General features: G+C 40.3%; 1 protein-coding gene and 1 pseudogene across 2 annotated transcripts in view; both read left to right on the top strand.

The window, feature by feature from the left end:
- Positions 1-13,554, top strand: part of ANK3 (ankyrin 3) — a gene marked incomplete at its 5' end in the record, with an annotated part of 329,024 nt that extends 315,470 nt beyond the window's left edge. The window contains 1 exon segment of the mRNA XM_082673732.1: positions 12,143-13,554.
- On the top strand, positions 2,373-4,359 carry LOC309834497 (non-histone chromosomal protein HMG-17-like; annotated as a pseudogene). Its single transcript has one exon. The product of its transcript is annotated as a non-histone chromosomal protein HMG-17-like (transcript).
- Positions 13,555-15,313: the final 1,759 nt, after the last annotated feature.

Raw genomic sequence — 15,313 nt, 5'->3', positions numbered from 1 at the left:
GGTTCTCATCACACACTCTAGCTGCAGGGCACAGAATGAATTGGAGGTGGCAATAATGGATGAGCAGAAAACCTATTAAACTACTGAAGATGCTGGCTTGGGCAGTAAGGATGGTAAGAGGTAGGCTGACTCGAGAGATAGCGACATGAATTGCTTTTTGTCAGATGACAAGTGTGAGAGATGAGAAAATTAAGGATGACATCAGTGTAGCAATATCTAGAATGAACCCACCCATTATGCGTGTCTTACAGCTGAATCTGGTAAAAGACATATACAAGATTTTTTTAAATTGAGGTGTAGACGATTTATAATATTAGTTTCAGATGTACAACACAGTGATTCAAAATTTTTATAGATTATACTCCATTTAAAGTTGTTATAAAATATTGGCTATATTTCCCCGTGCTATACAATATATGCTTGTAGCTTATTTATTTTATACATAGTAGTTTGCACCTCTTAATCCCCTACCCGTGTCTTGCCCCTCCTGCCTTCCCTCTCCCCACTGGTTAACCACTGGTTTGTTCTCTATATCTGTGAGTCTATTTCTGTTTTGTTATATTCATTTGGATATGTTTTAGATTCTACATATAAGTAATAACAGAGTATTTGTCTTTCTCTGACTTCTTTCACTAAGCATAATACCCTCCAGGTCCATCCATGTTGTTGAAAATGGCAGAATTTCATTTTTAATGGCTGAGTAATATTCCATTGTATATATGTACCACATCTTTTTTATCCACTCCTCTGTTCCATTTGTTTATTTTTGCTTTTGTTTCCTCTGCCTTAGGAGACAGATCCAAAAAACTATTGCTACAATTTATGTCAAAGAGTATTCTATATTTTCTTCTAGGACTTTTATGGTTTCCAGTCTTACTTTTAGGTCTTTAATCTATTTTTAGGGGTTTTTTTTAATATGTTGTGAGAAAATGTTCTAATATTATTCTTTTACATGTAGCTGTCCAGTTTTACCAACATCATTTATTGAAGAGACTGTCTTTTCTCCATTGTATATTCTTGCCTGCTTTGTCATAGATTAACTGAGCATAAGTGTGTGGGTTTATTTCTGGGGTCTCTATTCTGTTGCATTGATCCATGTGTCTGTTTTTGTGCCAGTACCATCCTGTTTTGATTACTGTAGCTTTGTAGTATAGTCTGGTCAGGGAGCATGATAACTCTAGCTCTGTCCTTCTTTCTCAAGACTGCTTTGGCTATACAGCAGATTAATAAAACACTAAGCATGATTTTGCAGTCTTAAATTGCTGTTTAAGCAATTCTGATAAATTAAACTAGAAGAGGGCTTCCCTGGTGGCGCAGTAGTTGAGAGTCCACCTGCCAATGCAGGGGACACGGGTTCGTGCCCTGGTCCGGGAAGATCCCACACGCCACAGAGCGGCTAGGCCCGTGAGCCATGGCCGCTGAGCCTGCACATCCAGAGCCTGTGCTCCGCAATGGGAGAGGCCACAACAGTGAGAGGCCTGCATAACGCAAAAAAAAAAAAAAAAACCTAGAAGAGACTTCAGTCAGCTTTAGTATGCCCCTAAAAGTTTAGCAACTTGTTCAGTAATAGACTCAGACTCTGGGTGGGACAGAACCAAAAAGGTTATCGACACCAGCTGAGCCATTTTTCTAGAGTAATATATACCTAATATCTATGAATAAATGATACCAAAAAATATATGACAGTGCTGTGCTTCCAGGGGCCTTTAGAGTGAATTAATACAGAAATGACTAGGTCACTAAATGTACAAGAGACTTTAAGATGATAAATAATCCACCCTGTAAAGCAGTTGGCAGGGCCTTGGCTCACTTGCTACACCACTCAAAGGACAGAGAAACTCACTAGGAGAATTCATATGAATGTGAAAATAGCTTCAGCATAAAGCAAACTTAATGTGTCAGATGGAAAGAACAGCGATTTGACTGCAAGCCTCATTTTACTCTCCAGGGTGGTATTTGCCTTTCATAAGTGAATTTAGGAAATGAGTCCAAGAAGACTACCTGGAATTCCAGGACACTGAATGTGTGCTCTGGAAAAATCAATTTGCAAGTATATTGAAAGTTCTTATGGCCCTACTGTCTTTTTTTTTTAAAGAACAACTAAGCACATGGAATGTGACCCAGTTTCACTGAGTCTCAGATGGTGACATCAAAATTTTTATTCTGCATTTTGTAACCAGTTGAATTTTGAGCTATCTGAACCCTATACCTGCTTTTCTTTAATACTGAGTCACAACCATCCTATTTTTAATGTAAGGGAAAAGCTGATGGCTTAAAATAAGTATAAAATTTATACGTAATATATAGTGATTTATAGTTTATAAAACGCATTTACATTTTTGTCTTATTTAATCCTTCAAACAAGCCTCCAGGAAGAGGAGACCGATTTTGATTGCTACCTTTTACAGATGAGGATACTATGGCTTGGAGAGGTCATCTGACATTTCTTCTTTCAAACAGCTGTGACTGGAAGAACTAGGACTTGGCCTCAAGATTATTGACACTTCACCTAGTGTCCGATTCCACTAAGCTGTCTTTCTAAAATTAGTTAGAATAATAATAATAATAGTCATATTCTATAAAAGATTACTGTATGCCAGGTACTAGGTAAGATCATTACATACATTACCTCATATAGTCCCCAAAACAATGCTATAACGTAAGTACTATTATCTCTTTTTTAATAAACAAGGAAACTGAAGCTTAGAAGAATTAAATGAGTTACCCAAGGTCCTATAGTTAATGAGCAAAAGGATAAAATTTTAACTTAACCAGAGCCTAGCTCTTAACTATTACTCATATTAATAGTTGAATAGTACTTGATGATTATCAGAAACCTAAAAGCAAATTTTGAATCAAATGTACGTACAAACGCAAACTGTAGTTAATTTCTTCATACAATACACAGTGAAAGTACTCAGTTTTTTGGTTTAGTTTTTTTAAATAAAGCAAAACTTCATAGCCATAACCTTCAAAAATACCATTAGCTGATTAGTGAGGCTGTGACAACGGAGGTACCCCAGACACACGTTGGAAAAGACTGGAACAGCTGTATTGTAAACCTCTTTTAGGGAAATGCTCAGGATCTCACAGCCACATGGAAGCCAAGAGCAGCAGCAACAGCACGAGGCTTGCCGGGGGAAACACTTTATCTGAGGCCAAAAAGTTGACTCATTTCATTCACGCCTTCTAAAAAGGACTTGGCCAGCAGTGTGAAGAAGAGGCGAGAGCGACCCCTGCACTGGCCAAAGCCGCGCGCCACTGCATCCCCGTGTCCAGCGCCTACGTCCCGCCGCCGTCACCACCATGCCCAAGAGAAAGGCTGAAGGGGATGCTAAACGAGATAAAACCAAGGTGAAGGATGAACCATAGAGAAGACCTGCAAGGTTATCTGCTAAACCTGCTCCTCCAAAGCCAGAGCCCAAGCCTAAAAAGACCCCTGCAAAGAAGGGAAAGAAAGTACCCAAAAGGAAAAGGGGGAAAGCTGATGCTGGCAAGGATGGGAATAACCCTGCAGAAAACGGAGATGCCGAAACAGACCAGGCACAGAAAGCTGAGGGTGCTGGAGAGGCCAAGTGTGCATTTTTGACAACTGTGTACTTCTGGTGACTGTACAGTTTGAAATACTATTTTTTAATCAAGTTTTATAAAAATGCAGAATTTTGTTTTACTTTTTTTTCTTTTAAGCTATGTTGTTAGCATACAGAACACTTCGTTGTTGTTTTTTGGGGGAAGAGCACATGTCACTAATAGATTGTCTCTGAAGCTGGATTGACATGGGAAAGAAACACCTTTCCCGTCTGGTTTTGAGAGACTTCCTCCTGGTTCCCAGGAAGGAGGGGTTCCTTGATGTTGACACACAGTAGCCACCTTGGCACAAACGCCTTGTGGTGTGGAAAAACTAAAATTAGTCTTTATGTCCTCTTCTCCCTCTCCACCTTCAGCATAGACTTGACTCTCTTAAACCCAGAGACCTGTTGGAACCTGACCTCCCAAAGTTGGTTACCAGTATGTCAGGCAATCTGGACTTTGCATTGTCACCACTGAGATAGCGTCCCTCAAAAGAGCAGCGGCTCCTTCTTTAGATTGTGGATCTTCAGATTGATACTTTTGCCATTTTCATTGCCATTTCCTGAAAGTCAGGGTCGGCTTGTGGAAAGCTGTTAAACAACATACTAAATGTGAAGTGTCAACCCTCACTCTAAACTTCCCCTGTTCAGAGCATCACATGAAGGCTTCATGGGGTTTTATAGTGGCTTTCTGATTTTGGTAGTCCATTGCAAAAGGGAGTTTGAAAGTTGTTGTATACTGTTAACGATTGTCTGCCCATGTCCTGCCTGAAATACCACGATTGTTTATGAAAAGTATCTTTAATAAAGCTGGATACAGTTTGGAAAAAAAAAAAGGACTTGACCTTCCACCTTGTTTAGAGCGAAAAGGCTAGTAATAATATACAGTGGTGAATAAAACCTCCACGGCCCCTGCCCTTCTGCATCTCTCAGCATGCAAGGGGGAAAGAGATGGAACATGAATTGTTTAAGGGCTAAAAATGCAAACTCCAAGATCCAATGGAAGAGTAGCACAGAAACATATTTAGACTTGGGGGCTGGGGAAAGTCCCTCGGAAGTCATGACATTTATGCTAAGACCTCGTAGGTGGTGCCAACAATGTAAAGAATGGGGAGAAGGAGAAGAGGACTCCAGCAGAGAGTACAAAGTGTGCAAGAGCCCTGAGGCAGGAAAAGGCCTAACACGTTTGAGGAAATGAAAGAAGATTAGTGTAACAGAGCCTGATGAGCTGGTGGGGGGTGAGGCAGGCCCATGATGAAGTGAGAAATGCCTCATCATAGGCCAGAATATAGGATTTGGATTTCATTCTAAAAAAAATGTGAAGCCTTTGAAAGATTTCAAGCAAGAGTCTGACCTGATGTTTTACTTATTTTTTTAAGCACACCAGCTATGTAGAGAAGGATTGGAGGGAAAACAAGAATAAACTGAAGGAGGTGAGCTAGGAGGTTATTGCTGTAGTCCAGCTAGGCCACCATGGTGGCAGGGCTAGGACCTGGGCAGCAGTTTTAGGAAAGTCAACAGTATCTGATGGCTTGGGGTTAGGATGGAGAAGAAGGGTTGAGTCAAGGATGATGCCTTGACTCAAGGTTTCAAGGGTAAGCAGGTGGGCGGTGGAAAAGAAACAGGATGGGTTTTAAGAAGAATATCAAGCACTCAGGCTTTTGTCGATACACAAGTCTGGAGCTTTGAGGAAAGGTTGGACTAGGCGTATAAAAATGTGAGTGTTATCACTAAAGAGGTGAATACTGAATATCAGAGAAAGGGAACACCAGAGAATAGGTGTGATTACCTAGGGAGAAAGTGAAAGTGAGCAAAGAAGGGGCTCAGGATCGAGCCCCAAAGAACAACATTTTGAAGAGGAATAGAGAGCTGTAAAAGGTTGCCTCTGACCTCTTCCTTCCTAGAGATCTCCAAGCTGTGCTAGCTCCTCTAATCTATAATCATATTCAGCCTCGGCCCTCTAGTATATACTTTTAAATTTTTTTCATAGCATATTCTTTTCTGAAGATATTTCTAATCTTACTTTTATTCCTTTATGCATTATAAATGTAGTTCTCTCATATTCTGTGTATAATAATTCTAAATTGGAACCCAGTGCAGGACTGTTTCTGCTGGTTCTTGGCTCATTTTTTCCCCTGTGCCCCTGGTCCTCTAGTATATTTGTTTGGTTTTACCCAAAATATTTTAATCCATGCAGTTTAGTATCAGTGGATGAAAGAAACTTTCCTATAATGCAGATTAGCTGATAAGCTTTTGTAAATAACTGACCATGCACATTTAGAGCCCCTTTACTTCTTAGTTTGTGACACACACTGTGTAGGTGGTCGGGGGAGTCCAGCATTGAAGACATTATCCTAATATTACTCAGCCATTAAAAAAAGAATGAAATAATGCCATTTGCAGCAACATGGATGGACCTAGAGATGATCATATTAAGTGAAGTAAGCCAGACAAAGATAAATATCATATGATATCACTTATATGTGAACTCTTAAAAAAAAAAAAAAGATACAAATGAACTTATTTCCAAGACAGAGACTCACAGACATAGAAAACAAGCATATGGTTACCAAAGGGAGGAGAGGGGGAGGGACAAATTAGGAGGTTGGGATTGATATATACACACTACTGTATATAAAATAGATAATCAACAAGGACCTACTGTATAGAACCTGGAACTATACTCAGTATTTTGTAATAACCTATAAGGGAAGAGAATCTGAAGAAGAATATATATACATATAACTAAATCACTTTGCTGTACACCTGAATCTAACACAACATTGTTAATCAACTCTACTTCAATTTTTAAAAATATATTAAAAAAAAAAAAAAGACATTATCCCCAGCATCACCACTCACTTGAGGGTATATAACTGTACAGTCTAGTCCAAGAGGCAAACATGATAGTAAGTTACACAAATCAAAGCACAGAGCTATGATAAAAGATATAAAAATATCGCTAGGAGAATCCACTGGAAGATGTAGTAAACACCAATGGAGGAGATCTTGCAAAGCTTCTTGAAGTGCATATTTGAACTGGCTTTTGAAGAAAGGGTAGGATTTAAGACTGGGCAGTGTGATATGTGCTATGCTCAGGAGTTTGGCCTTTATCCCAGAGACAGTAAGGTACCACTGGAAGTGTTGTCGAAGGAGAATAATACAGTCAGTTGGGATTTAGGTAACCCTAGTGGTAGGAGAGGGAGTTAGTGGTGAGGAGAGTTTGAACACGAGGACCCCAGTTATGAGACAGGATGAGGGCCTGATCCTGGGCAGAGACGACAGAAAGGAGAGGGCTGATGTGAGGGACATTTCAGAAGTATAACAACCAGATTAATTCCATAGAGGGAGTGAGGGTTGTGATCCTGTGTGTAACTACTAACAAAAATATAGAAGCTAAGAAAAGGAAAACAAAATTCGGGACTGAAATAGGTCAATCTGTAGTGCCTTAAATATTTGTCAGTGATGAGGAAGAGAAATCTGGGCTAGCAATCTTAACGTGGTTACAGAAGTGGCCTGAGTGAACGTAAATCACACGCTTACTAGCTGTGTAAGCTTAGCCAGCTTATTTCATTTCTGTGCCTTAATTTCCTCGCCTCTATTAGGATAAGAGTAACATATCTCACAGAACTGTCGTTAGAATTAAACAAGTGAATCCATGTAAATCACTTAACAGTGACTGGCAAGCCCATAGTAAGCCCTCAGTAAATTCAGCTATTATTAGTAGTGCTAAGAGGTGGGGGCAGGAAGATAAATCAGGAGCTTGGGATGAACATATACACACCACTGTATATAAAACAGGTAAACAACAAGGACCTACTGCATAGCACAGGGAACTCTACTTAATAGCTTGTCATAACCTGCAATGGAAGAGAATCTGAAAAAGAATATATGTGTATGTATAACTGAATCACTGTGCTGTACACGTGAAACTGACACAAGATTGTAAATCAACTCTACTTCAATTCTTTAAAAATGATGTAGATTTTTTAAAAAGAGAGAGGTGAGACAAGAGCCGAGACTAGCACCCGAAGAGCCTGGATTCAGGAGGCCAGTGGACAGAGCAGCAGCCGCCAGGTGTGCTAGAGCACAACAGTGGGAGAGGTCGGGACAGCAGCATCGCTGAAGTCCTCTGCGTGTCACGTCGGTTTATAATTCAGAACACTTTCAATTATTTCCTATGACTCGTTTCTCACAGTAGCCCTGGGAAATCATTAAAGTAGGTATTCTCATTCCTCTTTACTAAGGAGAGAGAGCAAAATCGCCGAAGCTATAGTTAATAAATGACATGTTCGGTTTGTGACCTAGACCTCCTGATTCTGCTTCCGGGAAGTCAGAACTATGGTCTGAATTGCTTCACTCCAGATTCAGGACCCTGCCCTCCAGAATCTTTTCCAGAATCCATCTGAAGTAGATAATGTTTTTATGTAGTGTTTTTCATTTTTCTTTCCCTTTAAAAAAATCCCTAATTAACCAAAAGCAGGGGTCTAGAGCCAGGTGGCTTGACTTCCAATTCTGGCTCGCCCATGTACTAAATGTGCCACCAGTATAATAGCTGTATGGCTCTATTTTCTTATTTGTAAAATGGAAGAGATAGTACCTCGCTGTTATTAGGATTAAATGAGTTCCACCTTAGAACAGTGCCTGTTAATAATAACAACATTATTAGTTGTACTACTAAGTTAACTATACAACTTTATTAGGGTTATATTTTTCTTCTATAGCCAACATGTACATCAGTACTTTACCAGTAATTACTTTTCATTTTTGTAAAACTGGCCCTGTGACCTCAGATATTTTTTTAATCACAAGTCACTAGAAAAGAACAAACAAAAATTAAGTCCCACTTATTGGTATTAGTTGAAGAACAAATCTACACAAACTGGGAATTATTTTTAAATGGTGCAGTAGTTTATTATGATTACATAAAGTAGTTAGAATTAATGCTTAGGAAAAAATGTTTTTAGCTCCATGACTTCCTTAAGAAGAGAGAGAGAAAAGGAGAAGGAAAGGAAAGAGAGAGGTGGGTTAGGAAGAGAACTAGAATAACAAATTCTCTGTTCTCAGTGGGCTATAGGGAAGGCATATCAGAAAAGACTTTCCTTAGGGCATAACACAGCTAAGTCTTTAAAGATGAGTAAGAGTGAGCCTACAGGGACTTCCCTGGTGGTCCAGTGGCTAAGACTCTGCGCTCCCAATGCAGGGGGACTGGGTTTGATCTCTGGTCAGGGAAGTAGAGCCCACATGCTGCATGCAACTAAAGATCCTGCATGCCAGTACAGCCAAATAAATAAATAAATATTAAAAAAAAAAAAAAAGAGCCTGCGAAGGTGGATCTCACTAGGGAGAAGATAGACCACACTTTCAAGGAGATGGCATTTGAAACACACCTGAAGAGTAAAGAGAAGTTAGAGGTAAATGAAGATGACAGCAGGGGATTATAAGTGGATAATGAAATCGTGAGCAAAGAAAAGGAAGTTAGAAACCAACGGGCTGATGACTGGCCTGTAGTCTAGATCCTCTAGACCCTCCAGTATGGTCTGTGGACCAGCAGTATCGCCATCACCTGGGAGTCTTGTTAGAAACGCAGCATCTCTGGGCTCACCCTGACTCCTCGACCAGCATCCACATTTGAAGATCCCGGGGTGATACGTATGCACTTTAAGCTTTGGGAAGTGCTGCTCCAGAATGTATCACTGGCCCTTAATCTTGGCCGAACATCGGAATCATCTACAGAGGTTTTTTGGTTTTCTTTTTTAAGTGTTTGATGCTGGGCACCACCCCAAGAAATTCTAAATAAACTGGTAAGGGAAGTGGCCTGGACACTGGGATTTTTTAAATCTCCCCAGATAATTCTAATGTGTACCCAAGTTTGAGAAGCAGTGGAGATTGTCAAACAGTGCTTTTCAGTGGAGAGTATGGTCATTAAGCATGAAAAGGTTTATTGGGATGAACTGCAGAGCGCTAAAGGCGTAAGGGGGTGTGTGTGGAGCGGGGGGGGGGGGGTTGTTGGTGGGTTTGTTTTAGCTAGCCACTAGGGGCTAAATACCACCAGTATGTGAACCTATAGAGGAAAGGTTGGTTTTAACCTAAATATATTGCTGACTTGAAAATGTGACATGGAAAGTACAACATTCATCTGTGAAATATAACCTGAAATATAACCATGAGAATCCGATGAATAGCTGTTTTTCTATATTTTAAATGTTTCTTAAAATTTTAAAAAATGTATAGTGAAATGACTAAATGGAACGATTGGTTTTCTGCCTTGTTTTCCACTACATTTGGGTTTGAAAAGCATGAAAACCCAAGGACAGACAGATTCCTCCATGCAAATGCTTCTCTCTCAGATCCACTGTCTAAACCCGGAAAGAGAAGATGACTCAAATTCTATTTCTGAAATGTCATCTTGATGGATCCTGCCCTTGCACCTTTCCATCAGATGGCAATCTCATCACAGTTTATACACTTGTCAGTATTCTGTAACAGGTCCACAGCCAGTCAGCCAAAGCGCTCATGCTTTTTGTGCAACACTGTACTTGGTATAGGCTTTTGCCCAGTGAATAACCTTCCTGCACCCCGTGTAGCTGGGGCCTACACACCCTGATTGCGTGACCAAGAACAAGAGAGATTTATAAGGGCAAGTAACACCCAACCTTTTAAACTATCACCCACATTATACCTGAATATAAATGGGCATAATAGTTTTTTTTAATTATAGAAACATATCCACTATTTCTAGAAAGATAATGTTCGCGTGCATTGAGGTGCTAAGAGAAAGACCTTGCTTCTTATTGCAAGATTAATTGGGAAGCTGGACTGGTTTTTGGAAGATGAAGCAAAACAAAAAAAGTTCAACTGGGCTGTAGTGATGACTGCACATCTATATACATTTACTAAAAATTATCAAGCTATATATAATAGATGAATGATATGGTATATAAATGATATATCAGTTAAGCTGTAAAAAGTTGGAGGGAGGGTCAATTAGAAAAAAATTGCTAAGAATTCTCCCTAAGAAAACAAAGTGAGATCACCAGGGTAACATTATCATAGGCGCGTCTGAGAAGCCTGGTGCCTGGAAGGTTAGGAATAGATGGTAAAAGCAGAGGTGAGAAAATCCTGATCTTCTTACTCGGATTTGCACATTCTCTGGGACATGGCCTGCCCAAATGAGTCACTTTCCTTCTCTGGAACCTCTGCAGAGTCATGGGAGTGGGGCAGGTGTTGAAATCACCCCAGAAGGAATTGATACTTTGATATTCTTGGCTCCAAGCTTTAGTGACCTGGGGCATGGAGGTCAGTGCCACTTTTAATACAAAAAAGGAAGGCAGGACCACGGTGGGGCAGACAGAGGAAGTGCTGTACTAACATGTTTACAGAAGCCAAGGTAGCCTGGGTGACCCACGTAAAGGGAAAGAAACTTGTCTGGGGTAAGTAAGCAACCTCAAGGTCACTGAGAACACTTTTAGGCCCCAACAGAAGCAGAATTCTAGAGGTTCTCCTGGACCTGCAAAAATAGTCTGTTGCATGTATGGGAGTGAACAGGGTTGTTCCCAAAATTCATCTTGCCTGACTCGCCTTTTCTCTAGGGCCTATGTCTTGTTCTCGGGCAGGCATTCAGGTGTCACCCTTTCACACTGCTGGGGAGGAAGGGACATACGAAGGAAGAACTTTGTTTTATGGAGGAGGAGTTCCTACCAAGAACAATACTGCACAAGAGTATGAAAACCTCTGCCAAAGGATGTTGATTTATTTTGACTTATTAAGACTGGCTCTGAAACACTGATAACTTTATGCAGGTATTATCCAGTAGGGCAAGATGTTCTTAGTGGAGTGTCCATGAAAAAGCTCAAATAAAATTGATTTATCCTGTCATGACTGACATGAGGCAGGAGAAGGGAAGGTATTCTTTGCAATGGCAGAAGATAGTCTTTCATTTGAATTTGCATATGGAAAAGCAATTTCATAGTAAATGAAGTAAGGACACTGTTCTCCCTTCTTGAAAGGCTGCATTTTGCAGGGTGAGAGGTTTATTATACAACACAGAGGCATGACCGAGATGCTGCATCCTGACTCCGTACCCCTGGCCCCGTGTGCCCTTGAAAACCCCAGACATTTGGATGGAAATCTCAGAGCACCTTTGTCAGCCTCCTTACTTCACAGATAAGACTGAGGCCCAGAGGTCTGCAAATGGCTTTCCCCAGTACCTGAGTGAGTGACCTGAGCGTCAGAGACTTCAGAACTAGAAGAGGATCTTTCCGACTCCATCCCTGAAACCCCTAATACGGGAAACGATCTTCTGTGGAGGGGACAGGGTCACCCAGAGAAGGTCATTGCCTTCCAAGAGCTTTCTAGCACACTTCAGGGCTTTGTTCCCTGAGGCATCTAGCAAATCGCCTCAGTCAAAAGTATGTTAAACCACGCCATTAAGAAGTCGAGGGCCCCCATTCTCTGAGGCATTTCTGCTGAATGGCAAGGAAGATTTTGGCAAGTTCTTTAAAATAAATAAATAAATAAAAGGAAGGGGGGGAAAAAGCTAAACTCACCACCTATTGTTTCTCTATCCACAGGATCATATTGTTTTTATTGCCAGTATTGAGAAATTCATGGAAGATAAGTCAGCAGGAAGTAAAAATTTACGGAGAAGGGTGTGTGTGTTTGCTGCTTCCACACATTAATGGCATGATTTTTTTTTTATGCACAAAGAAAAAAAGGAAAAGAAAACCACCCACATTTTAATTTAGCATGAGCCAATTTACAGAGCATGAAAATTCACTTTCATTCCCAGGATTGGCACGTGTGCAATTAGCAATGCAGTGTATATACGAGAAGCCATGCTGTTACCAGTTTATCTCAAGTAATTTGGTGTCATTTACAAAAGGAAGAAATTCCTGCCGCCAGAAGAGACAGAAGGAGATGGAATGATCAAATCATGGAGAAACACTAAAATTACTAAAAATCCACAACAGCTCGCCTTATTTTTCTTGGACCCAAACTGTCAGGGTATAAACACTATTTGTTTCTTTTTTAAAACATCTATAGTTTTGCTGTAAATAATAACACTGTATAAATTCTAACAGAAAAAATGGAATAAATGTCAATAAGGCACTGCCTCTTAGAACACAAAGAGAATATTGCAGATGCATTTAACATAACGGGGGTCTCAAGTGACTTCACCCCAAAAGAAGGAGGAGGGGTGATGGGTAGGGGGATCTTCACCGATTCTTGTATATTAGCAATTATAATGTTTGTATACGCAAAACTGCTAGCTTGATTTTAAAAAAACAAATCTTTAAAATCTGCTGCAAATTTAAATAATTCCCAAAATGAGGAATTCTGTAGTTCTGTGAAAAAAATTTTTCTTCAGAATACTAATATTTTGATGCATGTGTATCACCTTATTTTGATTAAATCTTTTCCAATTTTGCAAACACTACAGTATACTGCAACACAGAAGATTTTATCTGTAAACACAAAGCCCTTCATCTAATATTTGTTGCTATTGCCAATTTTTCAATGAAATGACCTAAAAATGAAAAAAAAAACCCTATACGGTAGTTGCTTTAGGGGGAGGGGGGTGCTGGTAGTGCTTAAAAGGGTAATGCTTGCCGCTTTAGAGGTGGATGGTGCTCATAAGAGGCCCCTGTCAGGGGTATTTTCAGTGGACTGCACAGAAATTCTTAGCTAGTAGAATGGCAGCACGCTGTAAACTTATTCCTGTATCGTGTACTGGCTGTAAGATGTAGACACCTTTCAGTAAGCCAATCATTTGTAACCATTCTAGCCATGTCATATTAGGTTAATAAGGCTGCTGTGTTTTAAAGGGCATTTTTATTTGGGTTTTGGTGAAATTCTTTAATTTGTTGATTATATTCATATAAAATCAGCATTTATTGACACATAGCTCTAATGACATATGTATGAGAAACCATACACTGGATGACCTAGTCGATTATTTAAGCATAAAATAAATTGTGTTAAACTCTTCACCTATCTGTGCTCTACAGTGTCCTTGTGTTCTCTGGCAAAAGGTAATTGTCTTAACTGCTTGTCACTTGGCCGCAGCCGTCTTCCTCACCAGCCCGTTTCATGCCTCTGCCTCTGTGGTCACTAAAGAGATAGTCCCCAACATTCAGTCCTGCCCTGCCAACTCCCAACTTAACACAAATTCTGTGCATTTCATTGAGAAGCCAACAATTACAGACTGACTGACAAGTGATCTTTGCCCACAGCTGGTATGAGCTGCCCCCCCAAAACGTGGAGAATTGGGGCTGTAACAGCTGGCACGTACAGAAGTTGTAAAAGAGCACTTCCAGGAACCATTCAGACAGCAGTTGTCTGTAGCCCATAAAGCAATCGTTTTTAAATTGACATTCACTGTCCGTGCTTGTGAGCTGGGAGATTTCACATAATAACCCAAATTTCTAACTTCTCTTGAAAAGCAAGATTTAGCAACCACAAGTCTCACTGCCAGAAGGCCCAACCTGCTGGGCCACACTGCCCCTGCCCGCTCCAGCCAGGCCTGGGGTCTCCAGGCACCCAGTCCCGTCCCCACTTCTCACACTGTGAGTGCCCTGGCTGGCCTGTAGGTGCTGGAGTCTGTGATCACACACTACATGATGAACTCAACAAGGCGGAGACCGTGTCTGTTTTCATTTTTATTCTAGCCCAGAGCCTGGCATATAGTAATGGTGGTAGGAGCAACTGTCATCACCATTGCTGCAACTGGAATGCTCACAGAATGCCAGACGATTCTAAGTATGTTGCGTTTATTAACTCAGTCCTCATAACAACTTTATGAAGTAGATACTGTCTTTGATAGTAATCGTCCCTGTATAAATATTCAGTGGGTGCTTAGAGCCATCCAGCAATGTCACAGGTTTTCTGTCATTTAGGATTATTGCCAAACGGGACAAGTTGTTCCCAGTCAGGTTTCAGTATCAATGCAGAACACATGTATAGGGAATCTACTGTGCGTAAAGAATGGGGCTAGACTGCATTTGCACGGCATCCCCAATAAAAAGATATTCATTGGGCGCCCTCAGCCCAGCATCAAAATCATCTTATGATGAGCAAACCGAGACCCCAGGAAGATTTTTTAAAATCCAGGTATCCTAACTTCCCATCTAAGTGTTATGAATTTCTGACTCACAGTCCTTGACAGAAAGGTATTTACCCTGAACTAGAAATTCAGTGAAGTGTACTTGTTTGGGTATTAAATGGTTGTTATGTTTATATACCTGAAAATTTGACTTTAGGGACACGTGATGGGCTAAACTTCAGGCCAAGCAAAAGTTCATAAATTTACTCAAAAAGGGAAGTATCCAAAGTAGGATAATCACGATTTTATTTGCATATACATAGGTATATGTATATATTTATATATGTGTGCATGGACTGAATGCGGGCATGCGTTGTATACAGTCTTCAGCCTGCTAGCTTATGAAAATGTATTTTAGCTTTCCTTGATTTACATTGCTGTTAAAAAAAATGAACTGTGATTGACAGATTCTGATATTTGCTGTGTTTTTCAATTTTATAATCCTACCAAACTCCTGAGTTTCTTACATTTAAAGGTATTATCATTATTGTATTGCCAAGTTATGGCAATATACTGTGCAGGGTTATTTCACCATTTCTAAGAGGGATCTACTTCACTGAACACACAAGCAGCCAGCCTTCTATTAATAAATTCTGCCTTGGCCTCCTGATGTTCCACCATGTTCATTTTGGTACCATCC

Source organism: Grampus griseus (genome assembly GCF_964374135.1).
Source record: "Grampus griseus genome assembly, chromosome: 16".
Taxonomy (NCBI): Eukaryota; Metazoa; Chordata; class Mammalia; order Artiodactyla; family Delphinidae; genus Grampus; species Grampus griseus.
This window is presented reverse-complemented; position numbering and strand designations above follow the sequence as displayed.